This window comes from Diabrotica virgifera, chromosome 7 (genome assembly GCF_917563875.1).
Source record: "Diabrotica virgifera virgifera chromosome 7, PGI_DIABVI_V3a".
Classification (NCBI taxonomy): domain Eukaryota; kingdom Metazoa; phylum Arthropoda; class Insecta; order Coleoptera; family Chrysomelidae; genus Diabrotica; species Diabrotica virgifera.
The window spans coordinates 25,271,620-25,287,809 of NC_065449.1; positions in this window are offsets into that span (position 1 = coordinate 25,271,620).

Genomic DNA, 16,190 nt, shown 5'->3' on the forward strand with positions numbered 1-16,190 from the left:
TGACTGTTTTCCTGCTTAACAAGGTATTAAGAAAAATTGATACAAATCCTCGATCCTTCTTTAAAAAATATGTTTACCAACACATGTTATCATTGAGCGAACACTTTGAGAAATATTTTTCCAAAGATCTGGAACAATATGATCTAGGTCAGACAGAAAGCCTTTCCAGTTATCCACACCATCGACACTTTTAAAAGAGGAAGAAGAAGAACTGACAGAATTGTCCTGTGAATATCATGCCGTCAGCACTGCTGCATTAAAGGTTTTATTACCATTTGCGACACCGTACTCGTGCGAAAGGGCTTATCTGCAGTTGCAGTAACAATTAAAGGTCAAACCTAAACTTACAAAGTCAAATGGCAATTGAAAGAGTGGCAATTTCCACAGTGGAGCCCCAGTTTCATAAGCTGTGCTCAAAAAAGCAAGCACACCCCTCACATTAACCAGCCAGTTACATGAATACATTAATATCCCCTTTTATTTTAGTGCCTACGTTTTGATTTCGTTTTTAATTTCTAATAAAAATTATAAATGTTCAAATAGTGTTTTGTTATAACTATAACCTGTTACTAGGCTAGTACTAAAATTGGTAAGTATTATTAATTGGGGATTGGGTTGAGGGGCGTCGCAAAAAAATAGCAAAATCCCAAGGGCGCAACAGTACGAAAAAGTTTGGGAAGCCCTGGCATAAAGTATAAAATCGTGGGCTTACTTCCGTTGAAATCGAACTATCTCATTATAGAAAATAATAAATTTGTTCGTTTTGTTTTGTTGTGTTAGTATTTTGCTAAGTTAACTATGCAGTTTGTCGCAAAAAAAGCTTTTAGTAGCTTTTTTGTTAGTTTACATCTATCATTGCAAAATGAGCTTTCTTGAAACAACAACTCGCAAACCGGATAACATTAGGCCAAATAATTTTGAACACGATATTCCTTTCAGAGAACATATTTGTCATATATTGGTTATTGTGGTCAGTATTTACCATAATAACACGGTAAAACAACACGAACGATGAGATGTAATTAATAAATTAACGAATTAACCACTTCAACAGAATAAAAAATAAACGATAATTTTGAAGAAAAATACTTTTGTTTATGAGACGCCACCTATTGTTTAGTACTTTTGTTAAAAATAAATAAATTTAAACACTGAATTAGTCCATGATGTGAGGCCGCTTCTGTATGAAAAAATTTACCGACTACCTACTCATCAGAGTCTTGAAACTGAATGTTTATATTTTTTAATTTAGGCACTTGGCAGCCTCAAAAATAATTTAAAAATTTTCATATTATAGTAGGGGAGACACGTATGCTAAATTGGCAGTTACTAGAGCGTTATGGGGACCTATTGGATTGTGAAAATTAGGTCCTAAAACCAAAAGAAGTTAAGTTTTCCATTTTAGTGGGGACTTTTCATTTTTTTAATTTAATTTTCCATTTTCAACAATTTTTTTTCCGATTATAGCGCCATCTATTCATAATTCAAAAAAATGTCTCAAATAAAAGTCACTTATTTTTACGTAAATAATCCAAATCTGCAATAAAAATGGACTCCTATTTAAGATTTTAAAGTAACCCCTCACCCCACCTCCGTGGGTAATCGTGTATGAAGTCATTCAATAGGTTTTTAAAAAAATATTGAACACGTATTTTTCAGTTTTTTGATCTGATATTCATTTTGCCAAATATTGCCGGGTTTCTATTAAAAATTTTAAAACTACCTCCCATCCCTTGCCGTTGGGGGTCGTGTTTGGTATTATTCACTAGATTTTTGAAAAATATTGGATAAGTATTTTTTAATTTTTCGGTCTGACATTCATTTCGCGAAATATTCGCTATTTTTTTAAACTTTGTGACTCGCCCATTTACTTACACGCTGAAATTGTCTGAAATTAAATCGCTTGTAACTCGAAAAATATAAACTTTTGAGAAAAATGACTAAAGGCCTTTTTGTTTAAAATGACCCAAGAAACCTAAAAAATATTTTCTGTGGCAAAAATATATGAGTTTTATAATTTGTTTAACAAAAATGTTTAAACAATTTCGGCCCAAAAATTTCGTCTGATACCCTTCCGATTTGTTTAAGCGGGATATTTTTTAAAATCAGAAATCCGCAACAAAACCGAATCAGAATTTTTTGATACGTAGTGGCCATACAACATGGACTACAGTATATAGTACTTTTGTTAATAATAAATAAATTTAAATAATGAAGTGTTGACTCACTCGAGTATTTCCTTAAATATACATTAAAAACATTCGCACGAAACAGGATCTGTTTCTTTTTTGCTATGCGAGATATATGGCCATGTATGGAAATTCCCAAATGGATTCGTACCTATTTTAGGCTCATTTGCAATTTCAGAATTAGCAAATGATATTGGCGCTACTTAGATTAGATACCTACACCGTTAAAATAGATGGGTTTGCGCGTGTACCACGCACTCCGTAAGAAAGCAATTTGAATACGCTAATGACATCATTTTGTGTATTCGACTGCAGTATTCCAAACGTGGCAAGATTTTTTTATGTAAATATTTCAATAATAGTTAAATTTTATTTGTGACAAAAAATTCGGGTATTTGACGATTGCACCGATGGCACCTGTTATAAAGTCTCGATAAGTCTCCTTTAAGCCGTGGGCACGATTGCGCCGAACGCAGATTTATTCATACAGATCAAGTAAAAACTTCGTTTGTATAATGGTATAAAAAGTTTATTGAAAAACTGTTAAAAAGTCATTCAAAAGGATTCGCAAAACGTTTTCAATCTAGATCTTCAGTGCCTAGAACGAAGTATTTCCACGTTAAAATGAATGCAAAATGTTAAAATTATGATTAGGTAAAGAAAAAATGTGGATAATACTTCTGCTTAGTACATGAAACTAAATAGCAACCTTATAGGATAGGTGACATCGAGATATATGATTTACATTTTTAAAAAATGTATATTATATAATGTATATTATATAATGTATAAAAATGTATAAAAAATATATATGATGTATAAAAATATAATGACTTTTTAATAGTTTTTTAATAAACTTTTTATACCATTATACAAACGAAGTTTTTACTTGTTCTGTATGATTTTTAATTATGGTACACAGCCAGCTACTGGGACTTTCCCATTGATTTTGCAGATTTATTCCTCACATCATGATAATTATTAGGTACATTCTTACTTACAGCTTAATCTAATTATTAATTAGGTGTAAATATCCCAAAGAATGATAAAAAATATATTAGTGTAGGAAACAGAGGTTGAACTTTGAAAACTGGACACAAGTCCAATTTTATTTTTATTTCTGATATATCAAGGGGTTATGAGACCAACTTTTTCTTAAAAAATTTCGCTCCGGATCCCTCCTTTTGATCCCTTTAAAGTGGGTAATTTGTGGTTTTTGCGAACCGTAGACATTCCTGTACGTTTTGCAAAAAATTTTCTTAATAGAAATATGAAGAGAACTATATTTCCTACAATTTGTTTCCCGACAGCATATGTCTATCACCCACCATTTAGCTAGGGTGGCGCCCCAAATTTGACAAATTTTGAAAAAAGATGTTTTAAAAAAAATTATTTTTCCCTAACTGTAATGGGAGTCAAGAAGAAACCCTGCAGCAATTAATCACAAATAAGTGGCTGATTTTTTGGTATAGGTTTTATTAAAGGGCAATTGCCCATTTTTTAATTACAGGGTGTTACATTTTGAAAAATCCCTTTTTAGACCATCTGAATTGCATGCTAGAGTAAAAAACCTTTCAGCCATTACCCATGTACAAGTATTATTTACAAATTTGTATAATGCATCCCCATATTTTCCCAGGAACCACCCCAGAAAAAAGGAGAATTAATAAAGAAAATATGCAAAAATTGATTTTGAGCCACCACCAATAGGTGACGAAAAAGAAAACAAAAACTGGAACAAATCATTTCTGAGGTTTACGGCGCCTTTGTGCCGTAACGGTTGCTTATAATAAAAAAATACGTAGCACATTATTTGTAGAGAAAATAGTGGTCTTTAATTTTGTATAAGTTTTGTTTCAAAAAAATGCATAGGTAATGAGAAAATCGTAAAAACATGCTCGCCAAGGGATAGCGGTAGTTTCCGCAGTTTATTTTCAGGGATAGGGGTAGTTTCCGCAGGGCTATTGCAATAACCATATATATTTATGAAAAACCTATTGATGGAGCATATGCGCATATGGGTCAAAAAGCAAAAAAAAAATTTTTTCAACCCCCCGCTTTATTTTGTTTTCATGGTGTGTGAAGGATTCCAAGAAAATCACTTTCTGTATTAATTCTCCTTTTTTTGGGGTGGTTCCGAGGAAAAAATGGTGGTCCTTTATACAAATTTGTAAATAACACCAGTACATGGATAATCGCTAAAAGTTTTTTTACTCTAGCATAGGCGGTTCAGATAAGGGGGTTTTTAAAATGTAACACCCTGTAATTAAAAAATGGGCATATGCCCTTAAATGAAATCTATACCAAAAAATCAGCCACTCATTTGTGATTAATTGTCGCTGCGTCTCTTCTTGATTCCCATTACGGTTAGGGAAAAATATATTTTTTAAACATCTTTTTTAAAAACTTGTCAAATTTGGGGCGCCACCCTTGCTATACGGTGGGTAATAGACATATGCTATCGGAAAATAAATTGTAGGAAATATAGTCCTCTTCATATTTCTATTACCTAAAGAAATTTTTTGCAAAACGTACAAGAAAGGCTACGTTTGGCAAAAATCACAAATTACCCCCTTTAAAGGGCTGAAAAGAGGGGTTCCGCGAAAAGCACCCCTTGATATACCAGGAAAAAAATAAAACCGGACTTGTGTTCAGTTTGCGAGGTTCAACCTCTGTTTCCTACACTATATATTATACTCAGGAGATATATACAGAGTGAGTCTGTAATTTGGAATAAATTCATTGTCTCATATACTAATTGTTTTTTTTTAAATTGCTCAGACCCGGCGATTAGTATTTCAAGTTGTCATTTTTGACATACGATAATAATGTATACAGGGTGTCCCAATTTAGAGATATGATGTCATCGTTGATTTTCTTAAATGGCAACACTGTCATTTTGATAGCTATTTTGATAGGGTGTGTAAAGTTATACATAACTGCAAAATATGAAATTTTTATTCTCTACCATTTATAAGATAATGAAAAATAACAAAGTTATGTCTGTAATTTGGAATAAATTCAATAATTCAAATACTAATTGTTTTTTTTTAATGCTCAGACCCGTCAATAAGTATTTCAAATTGTCATTTTTAACATACAATAATAATGTATACAGGGTGTCCCAATTTAGAGATATGACGTCATCGTTGATTTTCTTAAATGGCAATACTGTCATTTTGATTGTTATTTTGATAGGGTGCGTAAAGTTATACATAACTGCAAAATTTCAAATTTTTGTTCCCTACCATTTACAAGATAATAAAAAATAACAAAGTTATGAAAAACAAGTAATCGAATAATAATTGTATTTAATTATTTCAATTAAGCAAATGCGCATAATGTTGCCCATTGAATATTTGACTATAATTGAGGGCAACATTATGAGCATTTGCTTAATTGAAATAATTAAATTCAATTATTATTTGATTACTTGTTTTTCATAACTTTGTTATTTTTTATTATCTTGTAAATGGTAGGGAATAAAAATTTGAAATTTTGAAGTTGAAAATGACAGTATTGCCATTTAAGAAAATCAACGATGACGTCATATCTCTAAATTGGGACACCCTGTATACATTATTATTGTATGTTAAAAATGACAATTTGAAATACTAATCGACGGGTCTGAGCATTTTTCAAAAAACGGTTAGTATTTGAGGTATTGAATTTATTCCAAGTTACAGACTCACTCTGTATTCTTGTATTCGTGTATATATATTCTTGAAATAAAATCTTATATTTAGTTATATTTTTAATTATATACCTAATGTCTTTTAATGCATTACGATGCGGCGCTACAATCAGTCGTACAAGCAGAACAGTAAAATATTACGTCACCACGGGGGCGTCGCAATCATACCCAGGGTTTAGGAACCATCTGTGTCAGAGGTTCCCAAACTATTTTTTTTCGTAGACCACTTTAAAAATTTACTGGTTTCGGTGGACCCCTGCTGCTACATTTTTACCATATTCCCAAAACTCGTCCCAAATGTGAAGATCTAACTATGTAAATTGGCGTCGCGGGTGCGTTCCAACCCTAAATTCATCATCATTCATCATCACCCAGCTCTTTGCGTCCACTGCTGGACATGGGCCTCCCTCATTTTTGTCCATTGTGCTCTATTTTGAGCACATCCAATTTCTTGACATTTTCTTGAGATCGTCAGTCCAACGAATAGGTGGTCTTCCTCTTCGTCTTTTGTCTAATCTCGGCCTCCACTCAACTAATCTCTTCGTCCACCTCTCATCACTGATTCGGGCGACGTGTCCGGCCCAGTTCCATTTCAGGGTGGCAATTCGGGAAATTACATCTGTAACTCCTGTTCGTCGTCTTCGAAAATAGTGCTAAATTCAAAGTGGTAAAAATAAAGAAAAAATAGTAGGTATATTTTCTTACGATCTATTTATTAAAATGATAATGATAACAGACTTAAAAGAATTAAAATGAAACACTAATAGTTTTTTGATTTAAAACAAGTTTTTGATCAAATTTTAGTATAGAAAGCGTTAAAATACTGTTTTTACATTTTCCTCCATTCCCAAAATATATGTTCTTCTATTTGGCGAATAATTTTCCCACAGATAGCCAAAACGCAGGACTTTAAGTGGTTAAAAGGAGTTGTATAGTTTAACAATACAAGAAAAGTTACATGCAATAATATCCGAGTCAAAATTATACAGTCCAGTCGGGTTAGCATTTGATCTAGCATGCCGAGCTACCCCAGCAAGATTCTATTCTGTTTTGACTGAAATTGTTAAAAGTATGATTTCCATAATTTCTTTTATCATAAATTTTTTGTGCTGTCGATATTTTCCGTGTTATGGGGCGAAAATAGTGACAGTTAGAGCATAATTATTGAATTATCTCGTTTATTATTAATTTTTACGGCATTTTAAAGTTTTCTACACTAAAATTAGTCAAAAACTCGTTTTTAATCAAAATAACTTGATTTTAATGACATTTTTAAGTCCCTACTATTAAAACATTATTTTTCCCATTGCTATTTTACGATAAAAAAATGCAAATTTGTTTAAATAAATACCAAATCACTATTAAATTTTCGTGGACCCCCACTTACAACTTGTGAACTTCCATTTTTATTTCACGCCAACGTAGACCTCCGTTGAGTCTCTCGTGGACCACTGGGGGTCCACCTGGACCACTTTGGGAATTACTGATCTGTGTTAATTCGGCTCAATCGTGCCCTCAGCAAAACACACCCAGAGTGCTGCGAAATATTTTAGGTAGTATCTTTAGCGACAGAATCGACCTCGTTACTTGCCATTTTTATTTAAAACAAGGTGTATAGCTCAAAATGATACTGGTATAAAATTATGTGCAAATGTAAACAATGTTCAAAAAGTTGCTTAATTTGTTAAAAAATACTCTTTATTTAAACCTCAGCACAAACCAAGGCTCACCCTTATTCCATTCCTTGTTTTAGTCCTAAGCGAGGTCGACTTCACTAATTATATTTTTTCATATATTTTATCTTGAATCATACCATCAGTTGTTCCCTTTTTATAAATATCCAACAGTTTCTGAAATATCGTAAGATTTGACTTTAATATTAATTTTGAAAATCTGTTCGCGAATTATTCTGTTGTCACTGTTTGTACATCTTTTTTCTTTTTTCTTGTACTTTGTTGGCCACCACCAGGTCTCTTTGTTCTCAAACTTCTTTACTGTGATGAAGAGGTTGCCAGTGTGAGTCCATAATATAATAAATTTATGAAAAAAAGGTCGATACTCACAATCTTAGTTTGTTTATTGATGGTAAAAACGCTACCTTTTCGGTTAAAGTTTCAGGACTTTTTGTTCCATCATCAGGCCACCAATACAGAAGATTTTGTTAGAAAAACAAAACAAAAAGAAAAACGGGAGCATCTACCGGATTTACGTCTTGTGTGGCCAACGGGCATATAAAGGGAATTTCTTAAGAATTTCTTCCATAGATATAAAATTTATATCTACGAAAGAAATTCTTAAGAAATTCCCTTTATATGCACGTTGGCCACACAAGACGTAAATCCGGTAGATTCTCCCTATTTAATAGTGATGGGCGAAGTTTATCGCGGTTTATATTATTCCTTCTCTTAATCCTATATTTTTTGTAAACGTATTTGAAGTTGAATTGTTACTAATTACGGCATTGTTGTTCTCATTTTGTATATTTTTGTATCATTCTTATTATCTTGTTTTTCATTCCTTTTTCTCCTACCGGAAGATTAAAAAGTGTCCCTAATAGTCTAAGAGATAGAAGCGGATTTTGTGCGTGATAAGTAATATGGAAAAACTATACGGGGATATGTTGAATTAGTTGTGTATACGACTTTCACCAACGGCCGGAAACCAGAGTGGGACCGAGGGTAGTTACAAGGGGTCAAAATCGCGGATTTTATTATTTTTTTTGTGACGCTCATGATCGAGATAGTGCACCAAAATTTGGGAATAAGTAGGTCATGACGTAACTAAGTAAAATCTCTAGGGGCGGAACGGTGCGTGCCCGACAGAGGGGTGGGGATAAAGGTGAATATAAAAAATATAAAGGGTTTTTTGCGACGTTCGTGATTGAGTTGTGGACCAAAATTTGGGAATAAGTAGATCATGACATTACTAAGTAAAATCCCCAGAGCCGGAAACCAGTGGGGGACGAGGGTAGTTATAAGGGTCAAAGTCGCCGTTTTTATTATTATTTTTTGTGACGCTCATGATCGAGATAGGGCACCAACATTTTTTAATAAGCAGGTCATGACGTAACTAGGTAAAATCTCCAGAGGCGGCACGCTGCGAGGCCGACAAAGGTGTGGGGCAGGGGTGAATACAAAAAATATAAGGGGTTTTTTGCGACGTTCGTGATTGAAAGAGTGCACCAAAATTTGGAAATAAGTAGACCATGACATAACTAAGTAAAATCCTCAGAGCCGGAAACCCGAGGTGGGGAACGAGGGTAGTTATAAGGGGTCAAAGTCGCCGTTTTTATTATTTTTTGTGACGCTCATGATCGAGATAGTGCACCAAAATTTGGGAATAAGTAGGTCATGAGGTAACTAAGTACAATCTCCAGGGGTGGAACGCTGCGTGGCCGATAAAGGGGTGGGAGTAGGTGTGAATAAAAAAGTATAAGGGGTTTTTTTGCGACGTGCTAGATTAAGATAGTGCACCAAATTTTGGGAATAAGTAGACCATGCTAAGTAAAATTCCCAGAGCCGGAAACCAGAGTTGGGGGAAGAGGGTAGTTTTAAGGGGTCAAATTCGCAGTGTGTATTATTATTTTGTGAAACGGCACAACATTTGTCCCCCACGCAGCATTTCGCCCCTGGAGATTTTACTTAGTAATGTCATGATCTACTTATTCCCAAATTTTGGTGCACTATCTCCATCATGAGCGCCACAAAAAAAATAATAAAAACCGCGACTTTTACCTCTTATAACTACTTTCGTCCGCCACTCTGGTTTCCGCCTCTGGGGACATTACTTATTTATGTCATGGTATACTTATTCCCAAATTTTTAACTATCTTAATCACGAACGTCGCAAAAAACCCCTTATATTTTTTTATATTCACCCCTGCCCCACCCCTTTGTCGGCCACGCAGCGTTCTACTTCTGTAGATTTTACTTAGTTACGTCATGACCTACTTATTCCCAAATTTTGGTGCACAAATCTCGATCATGAGCGTCACAAAAAAAATAATAAAAAACGGGACTTTGACCCCTATAACTAACTTCCTCCCCCACTCTGGTTTCCGGCTCTGGGGATTTTACTTATTTATGTCATGGTCTACTTATATCCAAATTTTGGTGCACTATCTCAGTCACGAACGTCGCAAAAAACCCCTTATATCTTTTATATTCACCCCTACTCCCACCCTTTTGTCGGCACTGCAGCGTTGCATCCCTAGAGATTTTACTTAGGTACGTCATGACCAATTTTTTCCCAAATTTTAGTGCACTATCTTTATCATGAGCGTCATAAAAAAAATAAAAACCGCGACTTTGACCCCTTATAACTACCCTCGGCCCCCACTCTGGTTTCCGGCCGTTGGTGAAAGTCATATACACAACTAATTCAACATATCCCCGTATAGTTTTTCCATATTACTTATCACGCACAAAATCCGCTTCTATCTCTTAGACCAGCGTTTCCCAACCGGTGGGTCGCGACCCACTAGTGGGTCGCGAGCGGATTTTCGGGTGGGTCGCAGCGTGGCTCTTACAGTAGCTGAATACCGTAAATATATAACGTCATGGATGAGGGATGGGTCGTGAATATGAAAAAACATCAGAAGGTGGGTCGCCACACATAAAAGGTTGGGAACCACTGTCTTAGACTATTAGGGACAGTTTTTAATCTTCCGGTATATTTGAACTTTCCATAATTTAATCATTATTTTTGGTAATATCTGTTTTTCGTTTTTCCCATGTTTTTATTATCTCTGCTATTATTATATCCACTCCAGGTGTTTTTCATACTTTAACGTTTTATTTGCTTCTTCTAGCTCTTCCTCACTTATTGAGTTTACTGTATTATCTGTCAGTATATTTTTGTGTTCTTTAATAATGTAATTTTGGTTTTTATCCTTTAATAATTTGTGTTATTTCCAGTTTATTTACTATTTCTTTTGTTTATATTATATTATCAATTCTCCATTTTTATCTTTATTGCTGTAAATTAATTTCTTAAGACAGCGTGAATCTTACTTTCTAAGCTGTCTTCTTTTCAACACTGACGTTAGGCAGCGTTTAGACACCGCGATAAACTGCAGCAATTTATCGATATCAATCGAGTTGTTCCAATTTATCGTTGTGTGTAAACGGTATATCGCAGCGATTTATCAGAATTGGAGTTGGATTGGATTTGGTATCGGATTGCATCAATTTATTGTAACGATTAAGTTGTTTCAGTTTATAATCAATCGCAACAATTTATCGCAGCGTCTAAACAGCTTTAAAAAATCAATAAATCGTAGCAATTTATCGTCACACTAAATTGCTCGCATTTATTGCGGCGTCTAAACGCCACTTTACAAATGGACCCAATTACAAGTTACCCCTACGTTACTCCCATGACGTTACAAATCGTAGACTCCCCTGGGCCCAGAGCACGCCAAATAGAATTCTATTTTGCTGACGTCACAAAATAGAATTTCATAATGGGATAATCGACGGTGCGGGAGGACGCCAAATAGAATTCTATTTTAGTGACGTCACGTTGCCTAGCAACCGTCGATTCTCCCATTATGAAATTCTATTTTGTGACGTCAGCAAAATAGAATTCTATTTTGCTGACGTCACAAAATAGAATTTCATAATGGGATAATCAACGGTTGCTAGGCAACGTGACGTCACTAAAATAGAATTATATTTAGCGTGCTCTCACCCCTGGTGCGGGAGCACGCCAAATAGAATACTATTTTAGTGACGTCACGTTGCCTAGCAACCGTCGATTCTCCCATTATGAAATTCTATTTTGTGACGTCAGCAAAATAGAATTCTATTTGGCGTGCTCTGGACGCTGGTCTAAAAGCCTGTCATATAACGAAACATTTCAATGACAATACTTTAGTTTTTTTGCGTTTTTTAGCGGATGCAGCAGGTTTTAAAAATAGACGACTTGTTTCTTTTCTATTTTTGTGAGGTTTTTTAATATATTCAAGTTACGCTTTCTCTTACAACCTTGGAGTTTAAACCTTTGGATGTAAAATGGATATCAAATTGAAAAATTTTCAACACATTATTTTACTGTGTACGAAAGTATTTCTTTTTGAATTGGTTTTTTAGTAACCGCTTAACAAATTTCGGGTTGACCGGTCAAAAGATGATATATTGAAAATTGTCAGGATTGTCTGATAATAAATTTGAAGGTATATTTTATATTGGATGGTATCAATTTATCAAAACCAACACATTAGAATACAATGTTTTTGTAAATAGCTTGTAGTAATAAATTAAGGGTCAATAATCCCTTCTTTGAGTGTTAAACATTTCCTCTCTTTAATATTCATTGAAAAATAAATTTATTCGATTATTTGATAGTATAAAAATGACAACTAAACGGAAAAAATTATGTTTAAATACATCAAAGAAGCAAAAGCAAATAATCAAAGCAATAGCAAATTCACCTAACGCAAATTCTAGATATACGAACTTTCAACTCAGCAGATGTAGATAGTGAACATGAACTAGACCTAGAAAAGATACGGATACATACAGCAATTTAATGTGGAATGACTCTACCAGAGAAATGTACCAGAAGGTTGTTACTAAATATACAACTGAAGCACATATATACCATAGAAGGTGTGAATGAAATCTGGGAAAAAAAAATTCAAACAACACTAAGGAGGCAGCCATTGAAGCTTTTAGTATGATACAATTGATCCACTAATGGCAAAACCCAGACATCCAAAGTGAAAGTTATCCTCCAACACCAAAGTATTCTGTATGGTCCACATAATGTTCAGAAAAAAGTCACACCAGTTCCAGTTCCAAATATTAAATAATTCATGGACTGTACCAGATTCAAGTCATACAAAGCAAATAAGCCTAATGTTGCATTATGTAATATTCTAATTAGTAGGTACATTCTTTCACGGTTTTTGCTCTAAATTTTAAAGAACTGCTTGGATTGACATAAAATTTGGCATACGCACAGCTTACATGTCAAAGAAAAAAAGTTATATTGTGGCGATGTGTGCTTTTGCCCTGGGGTGACTTTCACCCCCTCTTGAGGGTGAAAAAATATATGTCCAAAGTAAGTCCGGAAATGGATAAACTGACTAATTTTAAGTAAATTTTGTTCTATAGAGCTTTTTCGCCAAGTCAGCACTTTTCGAGTTATTTGCGAGTGAATATGTTCTTTTTCAACAAAATAACTACATTTTTAGACGGTTTTTCGCAAGTAACTCAAAAAGTAAGTATTTTGTCGAAAAAAAAAAGTTTTTAGCAAAAATATAGCCTGTAAAAAAATTAAAAAAGTGGTGTACGCGTTAGGTCTCTATACCTCGTAGAACCAGAGTTATAGCCAATGAAAAATAGATTCATATTCACCAAATTTCAAATAGATTATTTCGAAGAGAAATATCCAAAAAATTAAGCACTTTTTGGGAAAACCCCATTTTAATTCGAGAAATAACCAAAAAACGGAACACTTTTCGGGGAACACTCATTTTAACTTTTTTAAAGTGTTTAAAAAAAGCTTTAGTTTTGTTTTTATAAAAAGTTTCTAGCATTAAATTTAAGCAAGTTACGCTCAAAATAAAGTTGGTCCCTTTTGTTTTGGCAAAAAAAAATCGGGAAGACCACCCCCCAATCAGCAACTTAAATGAAATTAATCACACTATCACAGACTAACTTTATTTTGAGCGTAACTTTTTTACTTTTGATGCTAAAATTTTTTTTTATAAAAAAAAATTAAGCTTTTTTTAAACACTTTAAATAAGTCGTAATGAGTTTTCCCTGAAATGTGCTTTATTTTTGGTTATTTCACGTTAAAGTATTCCATTTGGAATTTGACGAATATGAACCTATTTTTAACTAGCTATAACTCTGCTTCGGCTAGGTATAGAGACGTGATATGTACATCATTTTTCAAAAAATTTTACAGGCTATATTTTTCCTAAGAAAGTTTTTTCGACAAAATACTTACTATTTGAGTTATTTGCGAAAAACGGTCTAAAAGCGTGGTTATTTTGTTAAAAAAATGAACATATTCACTGGAAAATAACTCGAAAAGTATTGACTTAGTAAAAAAACTCTAAAGAACAAAAGTTACTTAAAATTAGTCAGTTTATCCATTTCCGGACTTACTTTGAAAGAATATTTTTTTCACCCCTCAAGAGGGGGTAAAAACCACCCCCGGGGCAAAAGCACATATCGGCACAATATCACTTTTTTTCTTTGACTTATTAGCTATGTGTGTGCCAAATTTCATGTCAATCCAAGCGGTTCTTTAAAATTTAGAGGTTTTGCAATATTTTACCGTTAAAGAACGGACTAAATATTAAACGATAATTCTAAAAAAAAAGTTCAAATACAAGAGTTTTTTAGCTTTTCTTTTTTTATTGTACACTACAGGTGAAGGACTATTTAATTTTGTACTTGGGACTACAAGACATGAGAGGTCAAGGGTATGATAACGGTGCCAATATCCGTGTATGATAAGGGTAGGATAACCGTCAAGCTTTTTTATTCCACGCGCTGCACATTGCACATAGCTTAAATTTAGTAGTGAATTATGCTGCTAATAAAAGTGTCAAATGAAATAGTAAACTTTTTAATATTGTACAAGAACTTTAGGCACGTATTTTTCTCTCCCTCCATAAATAGATGGAATATTAGAAAACTATATGTTCCTGAGTTAGAATTAAAACCCCTTGATACAAGATGGGCGTATAGGATAGGAGATATAAAGCAATTCAAATTTCATATAATTAAAATTTGTGAACATTTTATAGACATTGCAGATAATGATACCTTTAACATATTAAGTAGACAGTATTGGAATAATTGATCAAGTATTAAGTTCGTTAAATATAGTAGATTTGATAGTATGATGTCTGGTATTGATAATGTTTTTGGTTTTTTAGTGATATTTTTACATTAAGCGGCGATATTTTAAAAAAACTGTCTTGATTTTCAACAAGAGCTAACTGATTACCACTAAAAACGGAGCTATTGATGCAACTGACTTATTTAGTGAGATAAAAACTTACTAAAAAACTAAAATTATTTTCATTACCTGACTAACAAGATGCTCTTAATAATCTTAAGTATATATTTGAAAATATCTAACTTCATCTTTACCAAATATCACTATTTCATTAAGAATCCTCCTCACTTTACCTGTGTCTTTTGCTTCTAGTGAGAGATCATTTTTAAAATCAAAGTTAATTGAAAATTATTTGAGGTCTACTTTATCTTTATTTGAGGTCTAATTATTTATTTTTGATAGAGGAAAGATTATTTCTGGTTTGGCAATATAACTATAACCTATAGCAAGAAATTGACTTTGAAGATATTATAAAAGAATTGGCCGCAGTCAAATACATATAGAAAAGCACCCATTCAATTTAGATTTAAGGTATCGACTTCTAGATTTAACGAATATATTAATGTTTTATTATTTTTTTTTGTTTGTCATCATTAGCAAATCAGTTACAAGAAAAATAAAATTTGAATTCTTGCAATTTCTGTTGTTTTATTACAAGTAAAAAATAAAAAATTATAGATTATTTTCATAAGTGGATATAGTATAATGAAAGGGCGCTAAAATATATGCAGCACGCGGGCGCCGCTTAACCTTGCGGGGGCCCTGTGGCTAAAAATGTCAACTACAGAGAGGGTTTCGTATGTTCTCATTATTTTTTTGGGCTCACTGGACATTCCTGGAACATATTTTTGTCTACATCCCCTTAGAATAACTTTTTCTAGATAGATTTTTTATTATTTCTAAAAATTTTCTTATTTTTCTGGTTTTGGTTGAAGACTCCGTGGACTGAGGCCATATCCATTGGAAGCTATTAGTTGACTGTATTAAGGAAAAACCAATCCTCAGTTATGGAGTAACGAAAGAAAAAGAACAAAGAGAGAGGCAGCCGCAGTTGTAGACAAAACTTCAGGAAGAGAGTATTCCGGAACGAGGCCTATAAACCCCGTTGTTTTATCTTACAATCGTACAATAATTAAATTATTGATAAATTTTATCTTAGTCATAACTTTGGAAATATGCACGAATGTAATTATTAGTCATTTTGGAACCAATAAAAAATGGTAAAATATTGCACTTTCCCTTATAGTTAATAGAACAAGGTATCGGAATCTTTTGTTTCTTTTCATAAATTATAATTTCTTTCGAAGGTCAACTACTTAGTTTTGATGACACAAATAATACTTTTGTAGTTTTAGCACCTTCTGTTAGTAGTTATAGAAATACCAAATTTTGCAAACGACATAATTTAGCGACTGTTTAAATTCAAGGATTATTTTTACGTAAGC